Here is a 14,643-nt window from a genome sequence, read left to right on the forward strand (position 1 = left end):
CTATTCATCTTGTGAATTCTTACTGTGGTCATAGGAGGGTTCAGATCACAACAGCTTGTCTGGACAACCCATTGCACAACATATCAGAGCAGTAGTTTGTATGAAAGTCAAAGAGATGCTCGTCTATCAGACTGAAACTATAAAGGCTCTGTTTGCACAGCGTTGATCATTGGGGTCAGACAATAGTTCTCTTTACAACTTGCTCTCCACCACACCACATCATCTGAAATGGGAAGGAATCCAATTATGCTCTCAGTTTACATCCTGCTTCTGAACACTGCCACTACAGGATAGTTCCATGGTATTGTGAAATTCGGGAGATAATAATATTTGACTTCAAATGTAAAATCTTTGAAACACTTGAAATCTTTTATTTTAAAAGTATATTTTAAAAGAAAGTTTCACTCAACTAAAATAAGTATGGCCGTACAACAAGAACTTAATAACTATATTAATGTTTATTTATTTGTTATGTATTTTTTCATTTAAATTTTAAAAGAATACACATAATAACTTTAGTAGCATAAACACTTGAGCATGCTTTCTGTGTAGTAAGATATACTGGAATGCCACTGAATCTTGGAATCTTTCCATATGCCTTTTTTTTTTTTTTCTCAAACCTATGTAATTGCTGAAGTAGACCTAGTGTTGAATTGAATCCATTCAGACTCAAAAGAGCAGAAAGATTTTCTCTTTTCCAGTAAAAGCTCTGTCATGTTTCCTGGGCTTTGTTAGCAACATATCCATCTGTAAATTATTCACTGTAGCCAGGGAGTGAAAATCTGATAGCCAGACCTGAATAAAATGTCCAACAAGGGACACAGAAACATGAAAGTCATTATAACGACTAGAAAGAATGGATGTGGTACAAACTGATAGCTGAGGAGTAATTTTCATAACTCATTTTAAAGTCTTGCCAGAGGTTAAAATAAGAGATATTGACTTGCAAGTTGGCAATCGGTCCAGTAATAAATCTAATAATAGGTTAGTAGATTTGGTTGCTTCTACATCTGGAATTTCTTAGCACTAAGCACTAAATGGGAATTCTCTTCTACTACTGGATCTGAATTGAAACATCTATAATGATACAGGAGACATTTTTTTTTATATTACTGATTAGAAGAATTGACCTCAATGCCTGAATTCCTTGAGTGCATTAACCTGGCTAATAATTGGAGGTTCTACTATATCATTCACCTGATGCTACAAAATGCATTCAATCGACCACTCAAACTGAGGGACTCTAATGTTTGAAATCACCCCAGTGGTAATGTACCCATTTGGTATAAAACATATCCATTATTAATAATCTTGATAGCAAGTTATAAATTGTAGTAAGTTAGAGGTTATGGAGTGCAAAAGTCAACAGAAACTGTGCAGAAAGCAACGGATTTAAAAACATGGACTATGTACTTCATCAAATGCAAAATCCAGTACTTTGGCCAATCTTCTACTTAGTTCTTCATAACTGTGCCACATTTTTGAGTATTGCAATGTTTTTGTAATTAGTTTAATGCATTTCAACTCCAATTTAGTCATTCATGTTTTTCTTCACTCTTTGCTGATTTGGTAAACAATCTGTATCTAATAACTCTTTTATAAGAACATTAAAAATGTTTAGATGTGGAGGGTACTCTCTAAATAATGTGCAGAACTCAAGAAAGCAGCTTGACTATTAAACACCATCTATATAATATGTTTTATAACTGATTCCTACACACACACTCACACACACACACACACACACACACACACACACGAATAGATTTAAAAATTAAAAAATTTAGTGGGAGAGTTTAGCCAACATTATAAAAGAAAAATTCACAAGAAAACATTACAATTAATTAAGTTCACTTATAGTATACAACACTGCATCGTCAACGCCACTCACTTTTTCATGATATCGTGAGGGAAATGTTTTATTGGTGACAGTGCTGGTAGATATGTCTCGAAGTTTTCATTGAAATAAAAATTAAACTGTAAGAAGTATTCATATAATTGAAAACTATTAATGTTCTACTGCACTTAGAGTAGCATCCTGTGTTAACTGGAAACAAGGATTCATTTAATCAAATAGTACAGTGTACAGTGGGCCAACAATAAAATAAATAATGTAAATGTAAGAGATCCTACAGCCATGATTTGTACTAGCAGAACGTAAATGACAAAAAGAAAAGAAACAAATGTAAAAGACTGCTTCCCTGTACACTCTGGCTTTCCAAAGTATATGAGCATTGGGGATTTTAGAGAAAATTCTCAATCAAGTAGCAAGTACTATATTTGTGCCTACCTAGATTATTTTTTCTAGATTTATTTAACTTTTTCTTTTTAGTTCTACTTTTGTCATTGCTGAAACAAGTTCCTGAAAGTTATTCTTGGGGGAAGGTAAGACTCCTTCTCCCATTGTACTTCAAAGAACTTGTCTAAAAGACTACTTTGCTCTTGGCTCCATCTTAAACTTCACTGAGAACAATTTAGCTATGTGAAGAGGAGTTGGTACTGGGTTTTAAATGCTGATGCCACAGCTGCCTGCAGTGTAAAGACACTTGAGCTGTTTTCCTTCCTCTATAACCTTAGATGGCTCAGTTCTGAGCTGAGTTCTGCAAACAACACCGCATGGTCTCATTACCGAATGCTCAGTTGGCTTCTAAACAAGGATCTGAGCCTGTTGTGCCAGCACCCACCTCAGCTTCAGCTCTCACTACTCATCAATAAACCATTAGGCACTGCACACAACCCTGTGCCTCGGGGCCAGCCTGTCAGTGATGGTGGACAGTAAAAAATTATATGTGTTCACTGAATCCCTGCAGGAACAAAGCTCAAAAAAAAAAAAAAAATCCCCAAAGAGCTATCCCCAATTTAAAAGCAGCAGCAGTAAGAGGAGGGGGGGGGGATATGGGATTTAAATCAGCACCACATGTAAATTTTAATAAAAAATCAGTTATGTAAACAGAGTTAAATAGTATTAATGACCATGAGTCTTAGGTGTCTGTGTGCTGTTTGCTGCATTTTCCAGCCTTATGAGTGTAAATTTGCCAGCATCGTCTAAAGTGCCTCTGAATAAACCCATAAGATGTTGTTAGTCTGACTAAGGTTATAATCATCTTTCCATTAGAATTATGTCGTTGTTAGAGGCTTCTGAAGCAATCTAAAGGTTGAAATAGAGTATTTTCCCCAACAATGGTCTTTTTAGAGATGCCTACACTTTAGTTTTCTTGTTGATCAAGAAACTCGCATATGATTATAGACTTAATTTTATTTTTTATATAAAATTTAGGAATTATGTAGTTATTGGCTAATTTATTGTTATGTGGTCAATGTGAAGCTACTTCTGCTATGTTTTGTTATTACATCATGGTATCTACACTAACATTTCTCAATCTGTGGGTCGTGATCTATTCAGGGGTTGAATGCGCCTTTTACAGGGAACACATAAGACCATCAGGAAACACAAATATTTATATAATTAATACAGTTATGAAGTAGAAACAAAAATAATTTTAGGATTGTGGGGTCATCACAACATAAGAAATTGTACTAAAAGGTCAAAGCATTAGGAAAGTTGAGAACCACTGGCCTACACTATCCAAAAATTATTGCTCTAAACACAGTTAGAAAATATTTTCTGGAGTTGAAAAGATGGCTCAGTGGTTTAGATACCTTGCTGCTCTTCCAGAGAACCTGGGTTCTGGTACCAGTACCACATGGCTGCCCGATCTTCTACCTCCGCTTTATGGAATCCAACTTCCTCTTACGGCTTCTGTGAGTGATAGGCATGCACATGATACACAGAAATGCATGTAATCAAATCACTTGACATAGTCAGTTTTTCTATTGCTGCAATGAAACACTGTGACCAAAAAGCAAGTTGGGGAAGAAAGGCTTTATTTCACTTACACTTCCAGATCTTAGTCCATCATTGGAGGAAGTCAGGACAGGAACTCAAGCAGGGGTGGAACCTAGAGGCAGGAGCTGATACAAAGGCCGTGGAGGGGTGCTGCTTACTGCTTTGCTCCACATGGATTTTTCAGCCTATTACTTTTTTTTCTTTTTTTTATTATTATTTTCTTTATTTACATTTCAAATGCAATCCCGAAAGTTCCCTATACCCCCCCGCCCCTGCTCCCCTACCCACCCACTCCCACTACTTGGCCCAGGCGTTCCCTTGTGCTGGGTCATATAAAGTTTGCAAGACCAAGGGGCCTCTCTTCCCAGTGATGGCCGATTAGGCCATCTTTCAGCCTATTTCTTATAGAATGCAGGATAACCATCTCAGGGATGCCCCTACCCACAAGGGGCAGGGCTCTCCCTAATTGATGATTAATTTAGAAAATGCCCTACAGGTGGATCTCATGGAGCTATTTCCTCAACTGAGGCTCCTTTCTCTGGAATGACTCTAGCTTCTGTCAAGTAGACACACAAAACAAGCCAGCACACTACCCACACACATAAAATAAAATTTTAAATATTTTTCACATTTCATATATGAATGGACTACCCCATGGCTAAATCAAAATGCTGTCAGATATAAACCATATTAAATGAAGTGATCATGTGAAGAACTTAAATATTTTCTAAATGGATTTGTGAAAGATAGATATAAATATAGATATAGATATGCATGAATATTTACATGTGGACATTCCTATATGAGAATGGTGCTCATATGTGTATATGTATATCCAGGTCTGTGGTTGATGCTGCATGTCTTCCTCTCTTTTATATGCTGACATAGAGCACCTCACTGCCTCAGCTAGTCTAAGTAGCCAACTGGTCCTGAGGATATGATTTCCCTTCAACCAGAACACTAGGAACTATAGACGGCCAAAATGAATGCCTAGTTTTGAATACTAAGGATATGAACAGTTTATCCACTGAACCATCTTACCATCCCTAGTTATCTTTAAGATTAGATAGTTCAAACAATACTGTTTTTTTTAATTTTATATATCCAATAAGCATTACTGGCAACAATGTGAAAAATTAAAAGGATGTCAGACCAACTGAACTTAAAAGAATTCATTTAATAATCAGTATATATTTACCTTATCAAAACTTAGGAAATGTGCAATTCTACAGTAAATAAAAGGCTTTATATTGATGGGAAATAGCAATCAATTCAATGTTACATTCAAAAAACAAATTAGTTAGGCAGAGCTGAGCCTGCAAAAGGGACTTCCACCAGTTTCAGACGTTGAAAGGCATTTTAACGGAAATCTGAATTTGGCTCAAATTAAGGGTCCTCAGCCAGTTGGTGAAAGACCAGAAAGGCAGCTGGGAACTAGTGATCAAAACCTTTTTCAGACTTCCCTGAAACGTCATGCTAACTTAGCAGACACTCATGACTGTAAGCTGAGTAGAGAGAGCTGTTTGGTGAGTTCTTGGTTCTAAGAACCAATGAGTGAATAGTTTGTGCTCAGAGGGTTAGCAGTGGGGGTGAAACCTGATTTCATTCATGGCTATAAAGTAAATTTTATTTTCTGAAGGTACTTTTGTAGGGTGACTTGGCTAACTCTTGGGATTCTGGTTCAAGTTTTGATTCTACCACTTTCTAACCATGTAAATTTGATAGGTCTCTAACTTCAGGGAGACTATGGCCCTTCTTTCATAAACCTGAGGCACATCTGGTCCTGCCTTTTACGGCTGTTAGGGGGTAGATAAAATAATGCCCAGTGCTAAGGCAGCTCTCAGCACACATATTGTGTACATCGCTGCAAAAATGAGACTGGCCTCTCTTAGAGTTACTGGCCCTTGGGAAATACAAAATACCAGGCTCCATCTTATATATACATCCTATTTTTACAAGATATTTGAGTCACTGAATACTTGTAGGCAATAAAAAAAAAAAGTTTCCTTTTCACACATCAGCATACTCGACTTTTAAGATTTTTGTGTTTATTTTCACTGGGTTTAGTGTTAATATGTAAGTACAAATCACTCAAGAAAGGAGTAGATACTTTCCTTACTGGGTACCTGCGTGTATTCTGATGCACGCTTCTCATCTCTTCCTCTTCAAAGAGATTTCCTGTTTTCTTTTCTTTGTAGAAGGGGACTTAGCAAGCCATAAAGCAAACCATAACAAAGGAGATCCTTAAAACGCTGCCTTCTGTGATGTCCACAGTGACCTGTTGCCCTTGGTGATGGAGAAGTGTGTATCATCTCCTGTCTTTGATTGTGAACCACGTGCATCATGGTCAGTGGAGGCCAATATGTCCTTTGAGAGGCATTCAAGTGTATACCCAAGAAGAGATGTCCTGAAGTCTATTTTCACAACAGCTGTCATGGAATACACTGGCAGAAAAGGGGGAACAAAGGAAAAGAGGTGTTTTTATTTTATTCTTTTCTGTTTTGGTTTGGTTTGGTTTGGTTTTGGCTAGGGAAAAAAAAAACTGATGACAAATATCAATTGTATTGGTAAACAAATTTCTACCTTCACAACAATGCTAAGGGGCTAAAAGCTTCATTTCAGAAGAGTTAAATAGAGCATGCTTCCTAAATGTCATTTGGCCTACATACAGAATTGATTAAAAAAAAAAAAGTTAAGGCTTACTCTTTCCATTATTATTCTTTCTGTAAAATTCAATGGAAACTGAGATTGACTAGGAAAAACTAAAACTGTCTATGAAAAAAGAAATGTCCAGGGAAGTTAATCCTAAAGCTAAAAGAGGCTGCTATGTGCATCAAGGGGCAATATTTTAAGAATTCATGAATTTCCTTTTACTTATTCATTTGTAAAGGTTAAATGTGAGTTGTTTTATGCAACACTTTATGCTTTGATCATTCTCAAGTGGCTGTGTTGACTGATCTCATTCCCCTCATGTTGCATACAGTCCCAGAAACATCATCAACAACAACAACAAAAATTAAGTCCACAGTAAAGACATGTAGCTGTGTTTAATCTGAATTAAAAAAAAAGAAGATCTATCTGAAACTCCTTTTGAAATATAAAATGCCACTTCATTGACTAGTGATCAGCATGGCCTCCTAAGTTCAGGATCTGAGATGATGGGATGAGGTGAGGCAATGAGCATTATGTAAGTTGGTCAAGAAGTGAGCATCTTGGGGCTGGAGAGATGGCTCAGTGGTTAAGAGCAGAGACTGCTCTTCTGAAGGTCCTGAGTTCAAATCCCAGCAATCGCATAGTGGTTCACAACCATCTGTAATGAGATCTGACGCCCTTTTCTGGTGCATCTGAAGTGTATTTATATATAATAATAAATAAATCTTTAAAAAAAAAAAAAGAAGTGAGCATCTTGACTTTGCAACTTAGATAAGGTTGTCTTGCTTTAAAAAACAAACAAAACAAAACAACAACTACTACAACAACAAAAAAACACTCAGCAAATCCATAATCTAAACTTGCTACCCAAAGGCAAGTTGTGGATACAAGAGAACAAAACAAAGCCTTTGTTTCATTGGTCTGAAGTTTTAATGATGTAAACAGGCCAAAAGAAAAAGAAAAAATCTTCAAATCACAATAATGTTAAACACTGAGCAATTCTGTGAAGAACATAAAATAAGAAATGACAGGTGGGTGGCACTAAGTAGTGGCATGTAGGGATAGCATGGTCAGAGAGCAGATGTTCTATTACATATTTATAACCATTGCAACTGCTCCTGATGGAGCAAATCCACAAAGTCATTACTGCCATACATATAGAGTGCTTTAAGGATAAAGTATCATGAAATATTGGCTAAAACCTAGCTTAACATACTTTGGTGGTATATTATTTACATATAAAATAGAGCATGTCATTTTTCATATTAAAGTTTTATGGATATATAGCAGAAACCTGCTTAAGCCGATGAGCGTATTTTAAGAGAAACTAAATTTATTTATTGGATAGTTCTTCCTCTTATTTGCCTTTAGACCAACATGTTCATTATCACTTAGCAATCTTCTCTCTCTAATCTTGGCTACAAACATAAGATCCAGATTCCAAAAAAGAAGAGCTAAAATTAAAGATTTGCTGAGTAATCGCCATGCAGGCTTGGGCAAGCTAACCTCTCCCAGTAGCAGCTGATACATTCTTCTACTTTCAATTTTTTAAGAAAGCTTGGAGCATGGCTAAAGTCGTCATTTAACTTGCTCAGGCACTCAGAATAAGCACTAAGTAAGAAGGCCTGCTTTTGTTGCTGTTGGAAGTGTCGATGACTTCTGACTATAGAAATCTACTTTCCTGCTTCCTGATAAAGGTGAAAAGGCAGCACATGAGACACTTAATATATTGTCATAATACTGAATAGAAGCCTTCAGCTCTAACTAACCTGAGTTTTGCTTTCCAAAACCGTGGAGTGTCATTTATAAGAACATCCTTCCTTACCCCACTCCCACCTTCAACGCACACATCTGTCTCTACATGACAATCAGTCTAGTGTTTTAAGACCATAAGTTGGATTGTGTCCCACTCAACATCCTCCAAAATCTATCTGGTACAATATTCTCTAAACCTTGCCATATTTGATTTTTTTTAACTTTTCAAAATTTAGCCTTTACTTTTCATTGATGACATGAATGTGAACATCTAGGACTGTTCCCTATCTGTGAGCCTTTGTATACATTGGATCTTCTGCCAAAATATTCAAACGGGATTTAGAAATGCCCCTCCTCATCTATCTGTACTAGAAATTGAACACAGAATCCTTTGTGTGATCAGTCATGTGCTGTAACACTGATCTATATACCAAACAATCTTTAGACCATTTTGAGACTAAAACTAAATTTTTACTAAAACTGGCCTTGAACTCAATCTTTAGCTGAGACAAACCTTGAGTTTATGATTCTTCCTCCCTCAGTCCCCTGATAGCTAATGCTATGGGCAAGCGTCACCAGGCCTTAATTATTTTACCATTTTCTGTGACATTTTTCTCTAATGAAGTAGGAAGAAAAAATAAAGGTTTGTTCAATAAACATATGAGTGAATGGTTGTTTCATGTTATAAACATATAAACATGATTTTACTTGTGTTTGAAACACAAACAATGGAAATGTTGTTTCCTTTCCCAGTTCTTTTAAAAAGTGGTGGCATTTTTATCTTAAAGTACAAATGACATGCCAAGTACATACAGAAATCCCTGCCTCACCGACACCCACTAGTCTGTCCACACACTTGACCTCTTCTCATCTTTACTTCTCTTGTTCATTTTCTTTCCTGTGTACCCTGATTCTGATTCTGATGGAAATAAATCTCACCTATGCTCTCTTACATCACCTTGTCCTCTGTCTTGTTTCACAGCCCACACTGGCATTGATAAGACCTTCTTCAAGGATGATGTAGGGTTATGATTCTGAATATTGCTGCCTGGTTTTCTCCAGATTTATATGCATGCTACCACTTAGCCAGTGCCTAAAATATATTAAAAGTTCAATATTTTGTCACAATTAGAAGGCATCAAACCAACTAATGAAAATAAATCAGTTTAGATGCATGCCGCAGTAGGCTGAACTAAATAACGTGATTAAAATAATTTCAATGACTGTAATTTCAGATTAAGCAATTTTCTCCAAGAGCAATCATCCAGGTTGGTCTAATATATATAATTTTCATATATTAATGATACATAAAGCACATTTTTAAAACAATAGAATCAGTAGCTTTAGTGTTAAAATTCATTGTTTCCCCACAAATCTATACTTCATATTACTTATCTATCATCACTGTCTATCTATTCCTTTATTTAGAGTAACTACAGAGAATTGAGGGGCTCCTCTTTTTATTTAGTATTTGAAAGAAGAATTAGGAATTTCTTCAATTTAAAACTACTCCCTTTCTCTGAAATACTAATTTGTAAATAAACAATGTCAGTTTTGTGCTGACGCTGAAACAACATATCCCAGGAAGACAGCTATGCAAACCCCAACAGTTCCAGTCTGTGGTGTTCGTGTCCAAGACCAGGGTAGGGACTGCCTGCTCTGAGACTTCCTGGAGGCTCAGTGTTGTAAGCAGTCTGATTCAGAATTCTGGCAGGCTGGAGGCCACTTTAACATATTAAGATCCTTCATATATATGGGAAGAAATGTTATAACATTTCTTCTGAAGGGAAAATTAGTACCTTTTTATTCCTTTATATTTATTTAATGTGGTTCTTATCCAGAAGCCCGTAAGTATTAATTTGGAAACTAAGTGGATGTCAAATCTTATCTGACCCATACAGCTTGCTTCAGTCACTTGACCTCTGGATTCCAGGGGATGTTCCTTGGAACTTGGACGCAGTCATTGCTATTTCATCTTTAGGATCCACTCTTTTCCCTTTTCTTTTTTTTTTTTTTTTTTTTTCACCTTTCATGATAACCAAGTCTATAATAAATTATTAATGGTAGAGGTTGATATCATTAAATACCAAGATCTTACTATAAAATAGTAAAGAACATTAGCAATAAACTAAGCATAAACCAAGCCTACATAGAACGTTATGGTCTTGATTTTTCACGTGAAAATTCTATGACTCAGGTGGTTCAGTTGTCATCAGTTTCTACATGAAGACAGTGAGGCTTAGAGGGGGGCTGGGATAAGAAATGGCAGAATTTGTATTTGTAGGAAGCAGGTTATTCTGAGTTCTCTCATCCATAGCACTAAACTACATTCCAGGGCAAGGAGTCTGAAGGATAAGAAAAGCATTTTTTTTAAAAAAAAACTTGAGAATTTATAGAAAAAAAATGTTTTTATACACAGTTCATTTTGCTTTGAACATAGAAGAAAATCATGGGGAGATAAATGGGAATTGATTTTTTTTTCTACCACATTCAAAGAGTTTCAAGTTTATCCTAAAATAAAATGAATTTTCTAAGATGTCATCAGACATCTAAATTTGATGGAAGTATTTGCTAAGTTCATGTGATATTTTCTTCTAACATTTCTACCAAGCTCTTTCTACCAACCATCTCCATGTAGGACCATGTTGAATCTGACAAAAATCATAGGAAAATACCTATTCCCCATAAGTTTCTAAGTTAAATGTTGGAACGGATTTGGTTATGGTATCTGTTCATTATTTCAGTAATGAAATACACAAAATATTTTTATTACACATCTTTGAAACAATGTACTAGACACTTTCAGAAAGATAAAAATATTTAAAGCTGAAGGATAGAAGCTCCTTTCTTGTAAACTTTTAATTAAAAGCAGGAGGCGGTAAGGATAATATTCCCTCTGTATTCAAATAAATGTATGCAAAGCAAGGTCAGTTTCTGAAAGATACATTAAAGCTGAACTGAAGGATATGAGGAAAAGAAGGATGTATCATCATTGCAAGGGTCACACAGGAGTGTCAGAAAGGACCAGTGTAAAGCAGGGGCATGACTTGAATCCTAAATGAAGAACAGAAATCAATTCACCAGGATTTGAGTAAATTCCAAACAAAAGAAAGAATGAAGAGAATGCCCAGTGTTTGATTTTACTGACCACAGGGAAGGTTGTTGCAAATTGTGCTTAAAGATAAAGGAGTGGAGTATACTGTAGACTATGACAGGAGGTAGCACAAAGGATAAAGTACTTGCCTTACTAGTGTGAAGACTAGAATTTGGACTCCTCAAACCATGCCTTGTGGGTAAAGCAACTCAGGTGTAAATCTAGTTATCCCTTTGATGTCATCAGATTTTGCCTTTTCTCATATGTTGTTGGTTCCTAGAGAATTTCATACAATTTTGATTATATTCATTCTCCTCACCTAGACCCACACTTCCTTCCTTTCTCATCCAATTCTCTCTCTCTCTCTCTCTCTCTCTCTCTCTCTCTCTGTGTGTGTGTGTGTGTGTGTGTGTGTGTGTGATGTAATAATCTTGAGTTGGTAACCTTCCACTGGAAAGTGCTCAATCTACACAGAGCAACACTCTTAAAAATTGCCTCCCCATCTCTCATCATCTATACATTGTTAATAGCTCCTTAGCTAGGAATGTGATTGTTCCCAACTCTCATCTCTGTGTTGGGATTCTGTCTGGTTTGAGCTTGCTTGGGTCATTTGTGTGTTGTCCTGATTGCTGGGTTCAATGGGCAGTTGCCCTGTTGTGCTCAGAAGACAGTTTTCTTGGAGTCATTCATCCACCTCAGGCTCTAAGGATCTTTCTGTCTGTGTTTCTAAGTAACCACTGAGCCTTTGGGCAGGGAAGTGTGATATAGATACTCCATTTAGGGAGAAACAATCTGCAGTCTCTTATTCCCTGTCAGTTGACATGGGTGTCTCCGTGTTATAATTTCAGTAATTTGAAGGTACAAATAGGATTGCATGAGCAAGCTGGTTACTTAGACTACCCTACCCGTATGAGCAAAGAGTAAGTTCTACTGAAAAGCCCTACTCCAATGAATAAGGTAAAGACTGGTGAATAACTATCCCTTTAGAGAAATGCATGTGCACACATGTGAACATTGGAGACAAGAAGAGTTTCATTTTCTTCTCAACTTGCAGAAAAAAATCATTTAAAATTTGAACAGAATCAAGTGTTTTATTTATAAACAGTCATATTTCTTGCTCTCTGAAGACTGGATTATAATGATGGACAAATAATATAGATTATGGTTAGGAGGCCATTGCAATGGTCCAGTTGAGAGATGAAGAGGGTGGAGGGTGAGAGGCAACAACACAAAGAGACGTTGGAAAATGCCTTGTTGCATCGTTCAGCAATACTAGGTGATTAAATACTTCCTGAAATGCAAGATGCAAGGGCTGAGCAAATAACAACTCCTAAGCGTCTGGTTGGTAAAATGAAGTAGATGGTATTGTTCAGTATAATTATACATATCTGAGTATTGAGAGCATGAACACAGGGTTTCTCTTTCCAGTCATGGGAGATGGTGGAGAGACCAATTAGACACTCTAGCCATGTGGTCAATATTTATGTGTAACAGTCATTCTTTCAAATCCAATGCAAGTTTGTAGTTTACACCTTACTGTTTAAAAACTTTTATGTTCTTTTCACTGTTTTAGCATATTTTAGGTGTCCATATCTTTGGATCATCAACATGTTCTAAGACTCATACAAGGAAAAATACTTTATATTAGTAAATATTATAACTTAGTATCATTATTTATTGCGTATTTAACATCAGAATACTCCTACATGTATTTGAAATGCCATTATTGGCATTTGTTATACAGCCATGACTCTTTTTATTGTTATTCGATTTACTGAACTTGACAAATAATACATCTTTTTGTTGAAATTGTGTGGCAACTGTGCAAGTCTATCGTATCACTTTTCAACACTATGTTCACAGTGAGTCTCAGTCTGGTAAATATCATAATATATCAAACTCTGTCTATCACTGCATTTTACCACAATCTGTAATCAGTGACTGATGTTAGGTGTTAGTGTTTGGGGACACCACATTATATGCCAACCAATGCAAACATCTTAAGATACAAATGTGTGTCTGACTCTTTTAGCTCTCGGTTTCCTCACCTCTCCTAGGCTTCCAGATCTCCTGAACAACAGCAACATCTAAATTAAACCAATTAGGATTTTTTACATTGACCACACAGTTTTCAAGTAAAAGGGAAACTTTTGTGCCATTTCCTTTCAAAGAAAAGTTAGAAATAACCGAGTGTTATGAGGCAGTTATATCGAAAGCCAAGGAAGGTCAAAAGTGAACTCTCTTGAGCAAAGAGCTAGGATTTAAATGCAAAGCAAGGGTTCTTGGAGGAAATTGAAGCTGTGCTCCACTGGACACATGAATGGTAATGAAAGTGAAGTCAAGTTATTGCTAACATGAAGAATGATTTAGCAATCTGGAAAGAAAATCAAAGCAACCGCAATGTTTTGAGCTGAATCCAAATCCAGAGGGAAGGCCCTAACTCTTGTCACCTCTACCTAGTTGGAACAGTTGAGTAAAATCTCAAGGAAAGGTATGGAGGACAGGGTCGAGGAAAGGAATCAAGGCAGACTATGACATGTAGATACTGCAACAAATGATGCAGAAGATGCAGCTTTCTGATGGAAAGTGTTTCGTGAGCCACAGCCGGACAAGAGTCAATGAAACAACATCGATTAGACAATAATCCATCTAAGACTTCATAGCCAACAAAGAGAGATCAGAGTCAGATTGTAAAGCTCCGAAGGATAAAGTTGACATTCTCATTTGAGGATAATTCAGCTGGTGTCTTTAAACTGAAGTTAATCAGCATTTGTCACCAATTCCAATGTCCCTAGTGTTCTTCTAAGAATTCTCCTGAATCTAGACTGCCTCTGGTTTCTCAAACATAATCCCATGGGCTTAATGAGAGTTTGAAGTTTATTATTGAGATTTAGTATGCAGAATAAAAACTTTCCTTGTGTATACATTTACCCTCTCACCTCTCCCACAAATAAGAAAAGTTATTGCTGATTTATTATGGTTTTGATGGCCCAAGCATTCTTATTTAAATGTGCAGTTAGATCAATGGTGTTCTAGACACAAAGCTTCTGTTTAAGCCAGTCCTTGAATAAGAAAATATGAATGGGGCTGGTGAGATGGCTCAGTGGGTAAGAGCACCCGACTGCTCTTCCAAAGGTCCAGAGTTCAAATCCCAGCAACCACATGGTGGCTCACAACCATCCGTAACAAGATCTGATGCCCTTTTCTGGAGTGTCTGAAGACAGCTACAGTGTACTTACATATAGTAAATAAATAAATCTTTAAAAAAAAAAAAAGAAAATATGAATGAACTGCA

The 14,643-nt window shown here is 36.5% G+C and overlaps 1 protein-coding gene across 6 annotated transcripts in view; it reads left to right on the forward strand.

Moving 5' to 3' along the window:
- Robo1 (roundabout guidance receptor 1) overlaps window positions 1–14,643 on the forward strand; it is a 740,168-nt gene that overhangs the window by 226,399 nt on the left and 499,126 nt on the right. The gene's annotated exons all lie outside the window — the stretch shown is intronic.

Source organism: Mus pahari, chromosome 12 (genome assembly GCF_900095145.1).
Source record: "Mus pahari chromosome 12, PAHARI_EIJ_v1.1, whole genome shotgun sequence".
NCBI classification, from domain to species: Eukaryota; Metazoa; Chordata; class Mammalia; order Rodentia; family Muridae; genus Mus; species Mus pahari.